Raw genomic sequence first — 15,271 nt, 5'->3', positions numbered from 1 at the left:
GACTTGGGAGTGTGCTGGCTAGCCCCGCCAGCATATCGTTTGGTGGCCGTCTCTGGTGAGGAATCTGAATGGGCTCAATACCAAGGGAGTCCACCATTTTCACTGCTTTGTCAAACATCTGATGGAATCTTTCTTCATTTCTTTTCAACTGTAGAGTGGATCTGACACACTCTATTGAGCATCTCATTCCTGCAATGGTTGCAGTCCGTTTTTGCAGGGACTTGTTCAGACATTCTAGCTCCTCAATAACTTCCAATGCCATAAGAAGTCCACTGTTTTGCCCTTTTCAAACCTCTCATGCAATCCATTTGCCCTAGCACTTGTGCTAGATCCAGCTGCTGCCATCTCCTGTAAACTAGTCAAAATACTGTCATACTGAGACAGCACTGCTTTGATAGCAGTTCCCCTTACAGTCCACCTGGTTGGGCAGAGTGGTCTGAGTGATACTGATGGTCCCTCTGAATCTGCTGCAACTGCTGAAAACATAGCTTTGAATCTTCCAGACTGTTTGCATAATGACCCCAGATCATGTACCCACTCTAAAGCATCACATATTACAGAACTAGCCTGACATGCAGCCTGTGTAATTAAGTTCAGGCAGTGAGGCCCACAATGCACGTGCAATGCCAGTGGCTGTTGTTTCTTCACTTCTGCCTGAGCACCTGAATAAATATCTTCACTTCACTGCCACTCTCCCTGACGCTCTCCCAGTTGCTTGCTACAGGTGTACTGGTTTCCTTAGAAATAGACCACATCATACAATTAGCTATACTGTAACACTGGTCATATGACAATACATAGCTTATGTAACTTCATGAGAACAGAAAACTACTTATTGTAGATAGATTACAGTGGATATAAAAAGTCAACACACACGTTCAAATGCCAGTTTTTTGTCATTTAAAAAAATGACAGCAAGTCAAATAATTTCACAACTTTCTCCACCTTTAATGTGGCCTATTATGTGTACAACATACTTGAAAAACAAATTTAAAAAAAAAATCCTTCGGGGAGGTGAAGTAAAAAACACACAACTGAAATAAAATGGTTGCATAAGTGATCACACCCTTTTATAACTGGAGTTGTGGCTGTGTTCAGATTTACCCAATTACATTCAAACTCTTGTTAGATGGAGTCAGCACACACCTGTCACCAATTAAAGTGCTTCTGATCAGCACCACATAAAGTTAAGCTGTTCTAGTTGGTTTTTCCTGACATTTATGGAGCCACATCTTCCAGCACAGCCATGGTCCGCAGAGAGCTTCCAAAGCATCAGAGGTGGTCTCATTATTTAAAGATATTTGTCTGGTGAAGGCTATAAAAGAATTTCCAAGGAGTTACATATACCATGGAACGCAGTGAGGAACATCCAGTGGAAAAGATATGGCACAACAGTGACATTACCAAGAACAGGGCATCCATCCAAAATTTAGGATAAGACGAGAAGAAAACGAGTCAGGAAGCTGGCAAGAGGCAACACTGAAGGAGCTGCAGGAAGTTCTGGCAAGTACTGGCTGTGTAGTACATGTAACAACAATCTCCCGTCTTCTTTATATGTTTGGGCTATGGGGTAAGGTGGCAAGACAGAAGCTTCATCTTAAGTCTCCCAAATGCATGTGGGAAAATGTGTTATGGTCTGATGGAACCAAAGTTGAACTTTGTAGAACAACACTACTCATCACCTAAAGAGCACAATGACAACAGTGAAACATGGTGGTGGCAGCATCCTGCTTTGGGGCTGTTTTTTCAGCTAGAACTGGGGCCTTAGGGTGGAGGGAATTATGAATAGTTCCAAATACCAATCAGTGTTGGCACAAAACCTTCGGCCTTCTGTTAGAAAGCAGATGATAAAGAGGAACTTGATATTTCAGCACAACAATGACCCAAAGCAGTCATCCAGAACAACAACAGAATGGCTTCACCAGAATAAGACTGAGGTTTTGGAAGAGACCAGACATGAATCCCATCCGACATCTGTCGGGTGATCTGAAGAGGGCTGTGCACAGGAGATGTCCTCACAATCTGTCCGATTTGGAGGTTTTTTGCAAAGAAGAGTGGGCACATCAAGATGTACCACGCTAATAGGTTGCTACCCAAAAAGACTGATTAGTGTGATAAAAGGCAAAGGTGCCGCAAAAAAGTATTAGTTTAAGGGTGTGCATATTTGTGGAACCAGGTTATTTCAAGTTTTTTATTTTATTTTTTTCCCCCTTTGAAGGTTTCTGTTTGTTTTTCAGGTGCATTGTCACATAAAGGTGGAAGAAGTTTTGGAACTATTTGACTTGCTGTCATTTTTTTACATGATAAAAACCTGGCATTTGAACATGGGTGTGTAGATTTTTTTTTATAGCCACTGTACATGTGTTTTATCCTCAGATTAAAATTATTATTATGTGCTTGATGTGCCTCACCTTTGGCCCTGGCTCTTCCCCTCTGACTGCACTAGGACATATTTCACCTGATAAAATAACACATGGATTCGTGCCATATAAAAAGTGAGACTTGTCAATTCAGATTCTTTGTCAAATATACACTAATGAATCAATTTACATCAGCAGCCTAACAACTGTCATGATAATAAATACTAGTTAATCTATAGCACCAAATCATCAGTCAGTCACCTGTGACCTCGCCTCTTCACCTCTGTCTGAGCTACAACATGGCAGAGCTGCCTCTGTCACCTGATAAATAACAGTGAGACATTTCAAATACATGCCAGGGCTCGCAAAATTTCAAAATCCCTGGTAGCCCTTCGGGCAGGCACTGTTCAGTTTGTGGTAGCCCAAAATAAATTTAAGTAGCCCGAATAAAAAAGGGAGCAATTTTTTTTATGTTGTTTCCTGTTTTGTTTCCGTTACAATATTAAATTTAATGTATAATATTGTAACGGAAACAAAACATTAATTATAAAATTGTTGAAACACAAATTACAACATTGTATAAAAATTACAATCATCAACTCAAATACTTGGTTCTAATTGAACAGAAATTTCTATGAACTTGTAAGAACTGTGTAGACCATGAATCAGTCTGTGTCAGGTCCTGAATTTGAAATTTCCACTGAAGTCACGGGTAAGAGGCAAGTGGAACCAAGATCTAGGACATTTGCTTTTTGAAGTTTGCAAAGACTGCTAAATTTTGCCAGTGGTAGTTCACTCTTTGCAACATAGTACGCTGTTCTAAACAGATTTTTCAGGTTGATTTTTAGTATGTTATTTGCAGACTGAGCAATAATGCATTTCTTGCATTTCTCATGGGTTCTAATGGGGGCCTTTCTTAAAATTACTGGTCCCAGTAACAAAGGCGCTTGTCAACTCAGAAATCGAGGGAAACCAACAACACACCCGGCGGAACATTATGTTATTTACACGGGTGCACATAAGTGGTCCGCATGTGCGCATTCGCTGTCAAAATAAAAGACGTGCACATTCTGCACCACATCTCTGTGCGTTCATCATTTGTTTGAAGCCAGCTCACCTCCTGCAACCACTTTTCCGAGAATACGCGCTTCTTTTGTGGTTCGGACTCCTTCTGACATTTCTTTGGAGGTGGAGGAACACCAAAGTAATTGCTTAAAGGAGCTTCTTCGACATCTTTAAGAGTTCTAAACAAATGTCTGTCCTCCTCCAGAAGATCTTATGTACGCAAACACATGTTGCAACTTCTTATCTTGTGCGCGTTTTTTATTTTGACAGCGAATGCGCACCTGCGGACCACTTATGTGCACCCTTGGTTATTTAGCTTGTCATATTGCAGCCACAGAAATTCTTTTGTCCATGAAACCAAAAAAGCTGAGCTTTCTTTTTCCCTCATAGTCTGATTTGTCATAACTTTTCCGTTTTGTGGTCGGCTTTTCTTTGGCTGTCCTTTCTTCACCCTGACCTGTCTTATTTGGCTCAGCAGAACTAAAATATATATCCTGCTGCTTTTACACACGCACTCACATAACGCTGAGCGATTCTCTGCGCGATCAACCTCTCACATGTTTAAGCTTCCTGTGGGAGATTTCACTTGTCATGTTCGCATAGTAAGCTAACGATTGATAAGACAATGTCAGAGGAATTGGTGCGCAAATGATCGTCACTCACCAATCAGTGCTGCCGCTCTCTACACACAGTTTGCGCGATTGCAAAGTGAAAGCAAAAAACAAGCGCAAATTCAAACGCGATTTCAATATGTCACATATTGACAGTGGCTCATCGATGCCAATGACACAATTACCCAGCTACATGTCCGAAAGAATGCAAAAGCAATGACATATATTTGTCCTTCCTATGATAGCCTGACGGGCAGGGCTGAGATAGATTTTGGTAGCCCGACTGGAAAAATCGCTAGCCCCGGGACGTCGGGCTAGCGATTTTGCGAGCCCTGCATGCAGTCACACATGTGCTTTAAATACAGTCATGAACCACCAAGTCATCATCCAATTTCACCTGTGATCTTGTATCACCATTACTCTCTGAGCTTTGTGTTGGTTCTTCTGTCACCTGACAAATAGGACATACATGACAATAAGAATAAAATGTGTAGCTGCTTCAGTTTTTCTGTCAATTTGTGCAGATCTTGACTCATCAGTAATGTTTGTAGGGTGAGTGCATTTAAAAAAACAAATTTGTGCAAACTGCACTACAAGGTGAAATATTTGCAAAATCATGACTACCTCATGATATTTTGTCTCAAAAATGAACCCTATGAATATGTCAGTGCCATTAGGATGAAATTATTGTGTCAACAACATTTTAACGTTAAACATATAATTTTAACAGCCTCTGTAAACTAATATCCTGGCTTGCTCGAGGCTCCGTTTTCTCTGACTGTTTCAATCAAAATTAGAAATGTTACTCTGAGACTGAGATAACTAATAGTGCTGCATGTTGTGCAGTTAGTTTCCAAAACACGTTATTCATGGTTGCATACAATTTTAGACTGATGTGGGCCAAAGCCTAGCATAGCCTGTGACGTTATTGTGACGGACACATTTTATGAGTTAACTTGACTTTAAGTGACTTACAGGTTTCTTTGAAAAATACTTTCTTATATCCAGGTTCTTCCTTTTTGCTGCCATCCTCCTCTCCTCCTTGCAGGTCCTCGCAGCGCAGGTTTGCCGCTGCTAAAACTAAACAGAGCTCCCTGAAAGGCACAGCCAATCACATTGGCCATATTTGTCACATGAGTTAGGACTTCAGTAGAGAACGTAATTTAACTCTTTCTGCACCGCTGGGTGATTGAGACGTTGATAGATCGTTTTTTTCTTTCTATCGGTTTTGTTTTTCTTTACTCGAAGAGATCAAATTATTGGTGGGGACAATTCAATAATCGCTGGATATTGGTGGGGACGTGTCCCTTCCGTCCATGCCAAATCTACGCCCTTGCACTAAGTAGAAAACCAGCGGAGTGATACACCACCTGTTGTCAGGCCTGCAGGTTTATCCCTGTGCTGTTCTCCTCTGTCTTTTGGTGGACAAACTTATTTTTTACTGGCACACATCATTTGTGGCGCATCTTATTGCGACACCTGATTGTTCTCTCATTTTAGTTTTAGTAATATTTTTAAATGGTTGTACAAAATGAAAAAAACGGCAGGTGTATTGGCTGCATTTTTAGATAGTTGTACACTCTAAAAAATGTTTTGTTGGCTCAACTTAAAAAAATTGAGGTAACAATTTCCACTCAGCTTTTTAAGTTACAAATTTTGCATATTATTAAGTAAATCCAGCAAGTAATTTTTAGGTTTGGCTAACTCAACTGGTTCAACAAACCAAAATGATTTACTTTGACCTCTAAAAGCATAATTAAGTTTAAGCAACCTAATATTAATTTAGAATTTCTGGTAATATTGAGTTGACAAATTACATTAGTTGAGTTAATCTAACTTACTTTTTTACATATATCCTACTCACAATTATCCATGCAAACATAGCCATTTAATTCCAACTGATGAAACAGTTTATTGCATAACATTTTCTAAGTAATACACTTCTGTGTCATACAACATAAATCAAACATTACAGCAGCCCTTTAATTATAAATGAGTGGGCAAAAACAATAATATATATATATATATATATATATATATATATATGTCTTCCAAATAACAATAATTTTAAATCACACCCTTCTAAAATACCTCAGAAAACAAACGTTGCAACGTAAGGCAATTTGTTTTTGCAAATCTGCTTATTATTAAACATTAACTTTAACCTATCAACTTGGTAAATATCACAGAATCAAGAAAATTACAAAACATTTTAATATTTAACAACGCAACAATCCAAAGGTAAGGTTATATGTATTATGAACTCTCAAAACTACACTTGTCTAAGACTGCATAAAAAACACAAGAAGCAGCACATCTGAATATTGCAGCCTAAATTACATTTCTTTTATGACAGAAGTTTGTACTTAAGAGACATTACCCGTGGGCTGGCTTTAAGCCCATCAAGTTCCAGAAACACCTTATGGAATACCTCTAGAGTGTTCTTTACTTGTTTGGGGTAGCTCAGATTGAGAGCGTATATAAGTCCCATCATTAAGGCACATGCTCTGGACACATCAAGATCTTCCAGGATAGCTGTTCCTTCAGTCACAATTTTAGTGACGGCTGGAAGAGACACTGCTGCACGTCTGGTGACTATGATCTTTACCACTTCTTCTGGGAACTGTTCTTCACCATCCTGGCAAGTAGGTTAAAAAGAAACGTCATTTTTTTTATGTGCCATTTAAGAATATAACACAAAACAATGTGAGATTTACCTACCAGCTGTTCTCTGAAGAGATCCTCCTCTTTCTCTTTCAGATACACCATCAGGCAACGGATTGTGACCTCTCTTCTTGTTTCCACCGAACTCTGGAGAATAAAAAAAAGTTTACTAGGCGAAAAGTCAAACATATTACATTTATAGTACTAGCGTTTTGCTAATTATTGATTTATTTTTTGTTTTTAACAAATAAACGATTTGATTTTTATAACTTGAATTTAATCTGTTACATACTGCCCTGCTTTCAATGCACCCTTTGCTAGCAGTAGGATAAGGTGAGTGAAAGCAAATGTAACCTAGATTTGGAGACTATTTCAAATAGTTTTTGTTGAGTTCTAAGGATTCAACTATAATATTTATATGTGAGATATGTGATGCAGAACTGGAAAAAGCCACCTGTGGACAAGTCTCGTAATGATGTGATTAAAACATTAAAAGCTCCTATCTACCCTCTTTAATGTATTTGTGTAACTTGTCTTCCTCATAAACGTTTATTGTGCAGTTGATGAAGATATTTGTAACACTCCAAATTATTGCCTCAGGTTTTTCTCCTCACATTATTTGTAATATGACCCATACTTACCTTAATGTATTGTCAAGTTACGTGTGACACGGAGAGCACCTATTTAAATGTACTCACCTCAGTTTGCAATTATGTGACCAAAAATTACATTAATGTCTTTTCATCTCACTTATGAGATGCAAAATACTTATGCATCTGAGTTTTACTTTTTCTCTTCAATCTGAGTTACCAAGTTACAAATACATCACTATATCCTTGACTCTTACAACAAAGAAAACAGACAAATATATTTTGAGTGATGTTTTCTTTAGGAAATTTTTACTCTGTCCACCTCTGATGTTCACTTTTTCACTCTTCAGTAAAAGATAGCCAACAATGCTCCTGAGATAATGAATTAGATAATCTTACACACCTTAAAAGTTAATTATCAGTTATATTCAGTTTCTTTGGAATTCCTTTGGAATTCATCATTTATCTGTAAAAAATAAAAAAGACACAATTAAAAGCACAATGTGTTAATGTAATGCACAATGTCACAATTATAAGTTATCCTATAAATTATTTAATAAAATCACCTGTGCTGCATCAAAAAGCGCAGGCCATCTACTTCTGAAGTTATTCACAGGCGTTGCCAGATTAACAACTTTCTGTCTGCGATTCGAGAATGTTTTGGCCATTTTTTCACTGATGATCCGATAGTTGATCCTCTTCTTCACTTCATCAAGAAGTTCCAATCTTTCCTTTTCCAAGCTTTCCTCTGTTTCTCCTTGTGGGTGAAGTGGTAAATAGTTCACCTCAGCCTTTCTTGGCTTTTTGCGATTCTTTGAAGGTGTCTTCTCATGTGCTTGCTTTCTTTTGAGAGAGTTCACATCCAGCTCAGGGCACCCAAGCCCTCTGAGTTTACTTCTGTAATTGCCCATTTTATATTTCAGTCTTTGTTGCCATCCATAGCATCCATTATAGGATCCCAGTTCTTTAAGGCACGGATGTTGTTGAACAAGTGCTTTAGCTACATCTGCTAATTGTGCAGATGTTGGGTAGGCAACATACTGAAAGATCGTTTCAGCCAGTTTCTCAGGGATGTCTGGAAGAAGTGGAGTAAAGTTAAGTTTAGTTCCATCCTTTTTGAAAATTTCATTTCCTGAAGCAAGTAAAAGCTCTGTGTCATAACCAAAGCGAGGAACAGAAAAATTGGTAGGCCAGCGCTGTAAACGCCGACTCAAATGTTCAGGTGAGGAAAGAATGACTGTATCCTGAGATCCAGATGAGCAACTGGTGCCACAGGACACACTCGATGTCTCTGAGACTGATGTCTCTGAAATTGCTGAAGCATTGACCAAGGTCTCTGATGCAGATTTGAAGGAACTGTCTACATCACTAAATGTCAGAGTAATTGTGGGAGGTTCTATAATCATGCTCTGCTGTCTGCAAGGTCTATCAGCTAACCAAATGCACCCTGACAAGTGACAAATTTTAAGTATAAGTGGAAAAATTGACAATGTACTCTCGTATTTGGGAGGAACGTTTGCTAGCTAAAAGAAAGCTAGCTAACAACTTCAACTTTAGCAACTTTACTATGCTAAACTGTGATTAAAGCCATCAAATTTAAAGTGTACAAATATAACTTGTAATTAATCTATTTAGAATTCAATGCTTAGTTAACTCACCGAACACAGTCTAGGGGAAACCCACCTCTACTCCCACAAAGCAGTACGAATGCAGACAACTGCTACGCCTGTGATGATACGAACATATGCTACGGGGTTACCCTCTGCTGTATGCATGGTCACATACACACCTATGGCTAACCAAAGTAACCACCAGAGTGACAGATTTAATTGACAGTTTTAATTAATAACAGGAAAAAAGACAAACGCTCTTACTTTTATAGAGTAACAACTAGCATAACACAGTGTCAATTCACATCATGTAGCTGCCATTGTCAGACTAAACTTACGCAGTAAATTCCTGTAACTAGTACATATTTATAAAAGACTATAAAACAAGAAACTTACCAGATAGTGGTGCCAACCTCTGTTTTTTCTGTTTCTTCTGTTTTTATGGCAGTTGTAATTATTTTTTCGTTATGGTCCAGTTATGGGCAGTTCAAACACGAAGGATGTTCAAACTCACTTTTACATGTTACACAAACTTAATATTTTCTGTTGTTGATTGATGACAAAAGTATTTTGTTCAATATACTCAAACATTTAAGTTAAGCAGGTGTTTATTAATTTCTGTGTTGCACTGACTTTTAACATTGATTAGTCAACTCACTGAAACGTGTACATGTAGACAACTTACTTTTTTAAGTAGAAAAATGCTTTTTTGTTAAGTTCTACCTACAAACACCATGAATATTTTTTAGAGTGTATATGTTTACAAAATGTACATTTTATATTTGCATTTCAAGTTATAAAAATTTACTCAACATGTCTGTGTTTTTTTTTTTTACAGTAAAAAATACTACTAGGATTTTAAGTTCTTTGTGTGATTTCAGATCAGTAATACTAATGCAGTATGTCAGTGAAAAAAAAACAACTAAATTCAGTTGAGCTGAAAAGAATGATACCAAACAAGGCAAGGGGGAAAAAATAAAAAGAAACAATCTGAGGGTGAAATACAAACGTAAACTCAAAAAGAGTCAAAAATGGCCATCATTCTTTGGGAAGGCACCCAAAGAATGATGGTGATCCAGGAGAGAAGGAGGACAACTGCTGCCTAACCGAAAACCCATAGTAATGTGTCTTATTAGAATCAGAATCAGAAAAGTTTTTATTTTTAAAGGCTGAGCAGATTTACAATATTAGGAAATCGCTGCGGTACTTAATGTGAAACATACTTTAAGACAAACACTTAAATTAAAAAAAAAAAAAAAACTAAATATAAAATTTAAAAAGTGCTAAGCAGATTGATATATACATGAATGCAGGTGATAATCAGTGCAAAAATGTCAGCGCAAACTATCGCATGTCCGCCATTACCTGCCCGAAACCGGAAGTGATGTCATTTTTGTGGAAATCTGTGGTGTTTTTAAAAGTCATGTTTGACTTTATGCTTTTATTTATAGTTTCTGGGATACTGAGAACTCAAATTGCACTGCTGGAAATAGTTTATTTTGATGCACATGCTGTTTTTTTGCAAATTTTAAATATAATAGTTTTTCTTCGTTTTTCCTGCAGTATACAAAAATTGGTGTATCTCAAAAATAAAGCTATGAAGACACTAAAAATAAATTTCCTATTGTTGTAAACTATTTTGTCCAACTTTTTTCTGTTCACAGTTTTGAGGAATAAACCTCTGAAATTAAATTAAAACAAAAATGATTTTCAATTTTTTTGTAGTTTATTGCATTTTTTGGCAATTTGTATAGTTATTATGCACTTAATGCATACATATTATTAAAGTTTGGGCTATAATGGTTGTACTAATGTATAGCAACTTGAAATGCTCCCAAAAATGGCACTACAGCATGTAAAAATATAAAGATAAGCTCTTGCGGACTTGGTTCTATGGTAGGTCTTAAAGGGTTAAAGAATTTGAAAAAAGCTATCCGGAGCATGTACAAACTGATATTAATCTTTAATAGGGCGTGTCAAAATTGAGAGCAAAGAAAAAACTGCAGTATAACGCCCCCTGGCGATTACTTTGGTAATTGAGTTGTAATACATTACAAAACTACAATACAATACAAAACATTCTTGCTTCTTCCTTGTTACTCTTTGGTTAACACTTTATCACCGAGCTATAATATATAGTACTACTGAAATGATAAATCTGTTTAACATAATAAATACAGTGTGAAGCTGCTTGCTGAGCACAGAAACATTTTCATAGTTCATTCTTAACACTTTTTGAAGGAAGTCTGTCATCTTTGGAAGATCCAGTAACCATCATTGCAGTGCCAGCACACTGATTATTAAGAAATAACCAAAACAAGCATCAGCTGTAACAGCTTGCTCAAACCACAGATAAGGTAGATGGTCAGACAGGAAAGTCCAAGTTTCATTGAGCCATAAAGACAACAGGAAAAATGTACTGCAGACTAATGACGTTCTTGTTGTTTTACTGCTCTCAAGTTCTTGCAAGGTAACACAATGTAATACAATGTCGAGAGCTATTAATGAATAATCACTCTTAATAAATAATAAAATATTTATTTTACAGACACTGATAGAAGGCAAGACATAAGATATTTAAGCAATGCATTTCTTACTCTGAAGGTAATGTGGAAGATGTGTTAATCTTTATTTCAGCAGTGAATAAATTATGAAGTGTGCTACAGAGTCTTCAATTTGTTCTAATGAACTCACTATATATGTAGGTTTAAACAGGAGAGAAATGTTCATGCCTGTCTGAGAAAAGTGTATAAAGTGTGTAGTGCGGGGTTTTACGGCCTTAAAACATCTATAATAATTGTAATAAAAATAAAGGTGACTACTTCGCGAATTTCACCTATCGTGGGTTATTTTTTAGAACATAACAAACAAGGGAACACTCTATAGCGATTATAGCATAACACCCTCCAAAGATGATGAGTTGAAACTTTTGTAACAGATTAATTTGCTTGATAATGAAAACCTATTCTACCACAATACTGAAAATTCTTGCAGGATTGCAGGGTATGTTGCTTGGGGTTTGGTGTTCATATTTCTGAAAATGAACTGGGAGGCACTTGTTTCCAACGTTATCGCATGCAACAATAACAGGCCTCTGGGCTCGAGTAACATTAATTTTACGGCCCTTGTTGGTTTTCCTAATTGTGACATCATAAATCAGCATTTCTGAGTTGCTGATACACAAGTTGCCTGCGTAGGTAACAGAATCAGCCAAGCGATGACCATCACTGCTGCAGATCCTGTCGACATTCCACTCACTGTCACTGATGAAGGACTGCACTGGAGTTCGGCACCAGAGGCCTTCCTTTTTCAAATACCTGTGGAATAAATCAAGATTCTATTACACAATATAATAATAATAATAATAATAATAATAATAATAATACTAACAACAACAACAACAACAACAATAATAATAATAATAATTATTATTATTATTATTATTATTGTTGTTGTTGTTGTTGTTAGTATTATTATTATTATTATTATTATTGTTGTTGTTGTTGTTGTTAGTATTATTATTATTATTATTATTATTGTTGTTGTTGTTGTTACTATTATTATTATTATTATTACAAAGTAGAGAGTAAGTCAGCTTGCTAAGCAGCGTCTACTTAATTTTTACTTCATCTGAAAGATATTTGTTTCCAAATGTTCAGCAATTACAGTAAGTACTGTTAAACAGTACTTTACTACTAGTTAACCGAACAGTCGTCCATCTGTTGGATCATATTAACTTATAGAAAAAGTCAAATCCACAGCTGGTACAAACATAAAGTGTAGAGAAATAGAAGAATCACATGAACTTCACACAGTTTCAGGCTTTTTTGTGTTTAACTTACCTTTTCCAAGCATCTAGAGAATTTCTGTCAAAGCTGTCATGGAGGATGTGATTTTTGACAAATTTGTTGTATTTGTATTCTGAGCTTTTGTTGTAACAGGGGAATCTTGGGTATTCAGTCATGTTGATGGCCCAGGGGAAAAAGGATGCAGTGAAGATGATGGCAGCGAAAATGTTTATGCACATTTTATTTGTACTGAAAGAAAGAAAACAAGACTGGCTGATAAACAGATCTAAAATAAATATAAATACACCAAAACACAGATAGTCACATAAGAGTGGTATTTTTAAAATAAATTATCAGGTAAAATCTTTGTAGCATTTTAAGATCACATTGTAATGTGTCACATTAAGTCAAAGCAAAATTTCCCGGGTCAACAATGATCATGTTATCACGATGCACACTGCTGAACCAATGCATATGGAGGCCTAGTCACAGAGCACAGCATTATCAATACTGTGAGGCAAGGGCTTGGATGTGTAGTTGGCAGGGATGGACTGGGACAAAAAATCGGCCCGGGCATTTTGACTAGAGACCGGCCCACCAGGTATTATAGGAAAAACCATAAAGCCTTTGAATGAAAACAAACGCTGTTGTGACAGTGGATGTAGACTGTCTTGTTGGTAAATGTATGATTTCTATACATTTTACGTCAGATAAAAACTTTGTTCGCAAGATTCAGATAATTATTTATTAAAAGCGAGACATTTTAAATGAGAATAAGTAAGAAAAGTATTTCCTTGTCCCCCCCTTTCCCTGTTAATGCCCTACCTGGCCCCCTGGCAAAACTTTGCTAGACCCGCCCCTGCATAGTTACCAGCTGTCAGCTACTTAGAAAAGGATCCTGGTGTTATTTGTCTCTCAGAAACAGTTCATAACTTCCCTTCAACTCATTCATGTGACCTAAAAGGTAAACCTGTTTCTCCATCACCTGTTCAGCTCTGATGATTCAGTAAGGACATCTCCTGGTTTCATCTGCATGTTTCCCTCTCACCACATATCCAAACCGATATCATGACCAGCAGCTTTACAGCTGTGGCTCCAGCAAACATCAGCTGATACTAGAAATTAATATTAAATAAATTCTAACAACAGCTGATCAAGCTTAAACGTGCTGCTGTTGTTTAGCGCGACATCCGTTGGTTTCCTCTTTCTGGCGCAGAGAGAGCGATAAACAAACAAGAGAGAAAAGCTGATCAGCTGATCATTGATCAGTTTCATGATTGAAGTAGCAACAGGAGAGGGACGGGAGAGAATCAGAGAATAAGAGCCAGCTGACAGAGTAAAGACACAGAATAACCGCAGCTCTGTGTTTTTTTCACTCTAGCAGAAGTCCGCGACAAACTGTGTTCCTTTACAGCTCAATGCATAACGCGTTATATTTTCTCTGAATATGGGACGATTACGTTTTTTACGGGACGGTTGGAAACTCTACTAACTGACCTTATGAATAAAATAAAGTTCACTATCAGTAACATCATAGGAACCGCCCAGCTGTATAGAAACTCTGTCATGCTAACTAGTACGCAGTACGAGTTATTGTAACTGACTGTAAAACGTCAGCACAACTAAAATAAACTCCACCTAAACTTGGTTTATATCTGACCCAGATTTTCACTTTCACTTTGGACCAATTTTTCAAACATGAAGAGACGTTCAGTAAACATTTTAACCGACAGTCATTCAGTATCAAAATGTTTGCTTGCTTGTGTTACACCTATTTTCACACCTTGGCTCAGGTGATTAGGCAGGAGATCAACAGGGGGTCCATGTCCCTGTTGGGAACACTCCCATAGGGCTTAAAATCTGGGACTCTCCACCAGTGGCTCTTATAACTGAAGAAGCTTCTCAGATGAGAGGTGAAACGTCTTCAAGCAACCTAAAGAAGGATTTTAAATTTGATTCTGGATTTAACAGGGAGCCAATGAGGAGAAGCCAATAATGGAGAAAAAACAATTAGATGTGGGAATGGGTTTATTGTATGCTGGAGGCTTATGTTTAGAACTACTGTATATGCTAACTTCACCCATACTGACTGCAGAGGCCGATTTAGTAAGCTACATGATTTTGCAAGTTTATCCATCCATCAATCCGTTTTCTCTCACTTATCCAGGCCTCATCTCTAGTCTTATTCTTTATGCTGGCATTGTTGTTCTTAATAGCAAACCTAGCAAACCATTAATGCAGATCCACCTATCAGATTTTGATTTGTGTTTTTCATGCATTTTATATGAAACACTTCTATCTGCTTTACAAATAAACTAACAGAAAGATGACAAAAGTCTGTTAACTGGTAAAATTGCAACAATTTGCATAATATATACATAATAAATAATAATTAAAATGGTTTTCTTACCTGTTCAATCAGATAGACGATATTTATTGTCAGCGTAACTGCTGTAGTACGAGGAGATATGAAGTTTTACTTTCTGACAAAAGTTCAGAAATGCTTCTGCTTTTTAAACCCGCTCTTGTTTTATCTATGCTAGCACACAGCCAGTCATCACAAGGGCAAGCAGCCACTCACAG

At 37.1% G+C, this 15,271-nt stretch overlaps 3 long non-coding RNA genes across 3 annotated transcripts; all 3 read right to left on the bottom strand.

The window, feature by feature from the left end:
• Window positions 1-450: 450 nt before the first annotated feature.
• Window positions 451-2,449, bottom strand: LOC109198674 (uncharacterized). Its single transcript, XR_002059356.1, has 2 exons — window positions 2,412-2,449; window positions 451-737 (listed from the first exon to the last, which is right to left on the bottom strand). It is a non-coding gene; the product is annotated as an uncharacterized LOC109198674 (long non-coding RNA).
• A 3,932-nt stretch (window positions 2,450-6,381) lies between these two features.
• LOC112842531 (uncharacterized) lies at window positions 6,382-6,892 on the bottom strand. Its single transcript, XR_003214346.1, has 2 exons — window positions 6,758-6,892; window positions 6,382-6,674 (listed from the first exon to the last, which is right to left on the bottom strand). It is a non-coding gene; the product is annotated as an uncharacterized LOC112842531 (long non-coding RNA).
• Window positions 6,893-10,844: 3,952 nt separating this feature from the next.
• On the bottom strand, window positions 10,845-15,271 carry LOC102079286 (uncharacterized). The gene is made up of 3 exons (XR_267087.3): window positions 15,099-15,271; window positions 12,743-12,937; window positions 10,845-12,217 (listed from the first exon to the last, which is right to left on the bottom strand). It is a non-coding gene; the product is annotated as an uncharacterized LOC102079286 (long non-coding RNA).

Source organism: Oreochromis niloticus, linkage group LG3 (assembly GCF_001858045.2).
Source record: "Oreochromis niloticus isolate F11D_XX linkage group LG3, O_niloticus_UMD_NMBU, whole genome shotgun sequence".
NCBI lineage: Eukaryota > Metazoa > Chordata > Actinopteri > Cichliformes > Cichlidae > Oreochromis > Oreochromis niloticus.
Note: the sequence above shows the minus strand (reverse complement) of the source record. Positions and strands in the feature narration are given on the sequence as shown.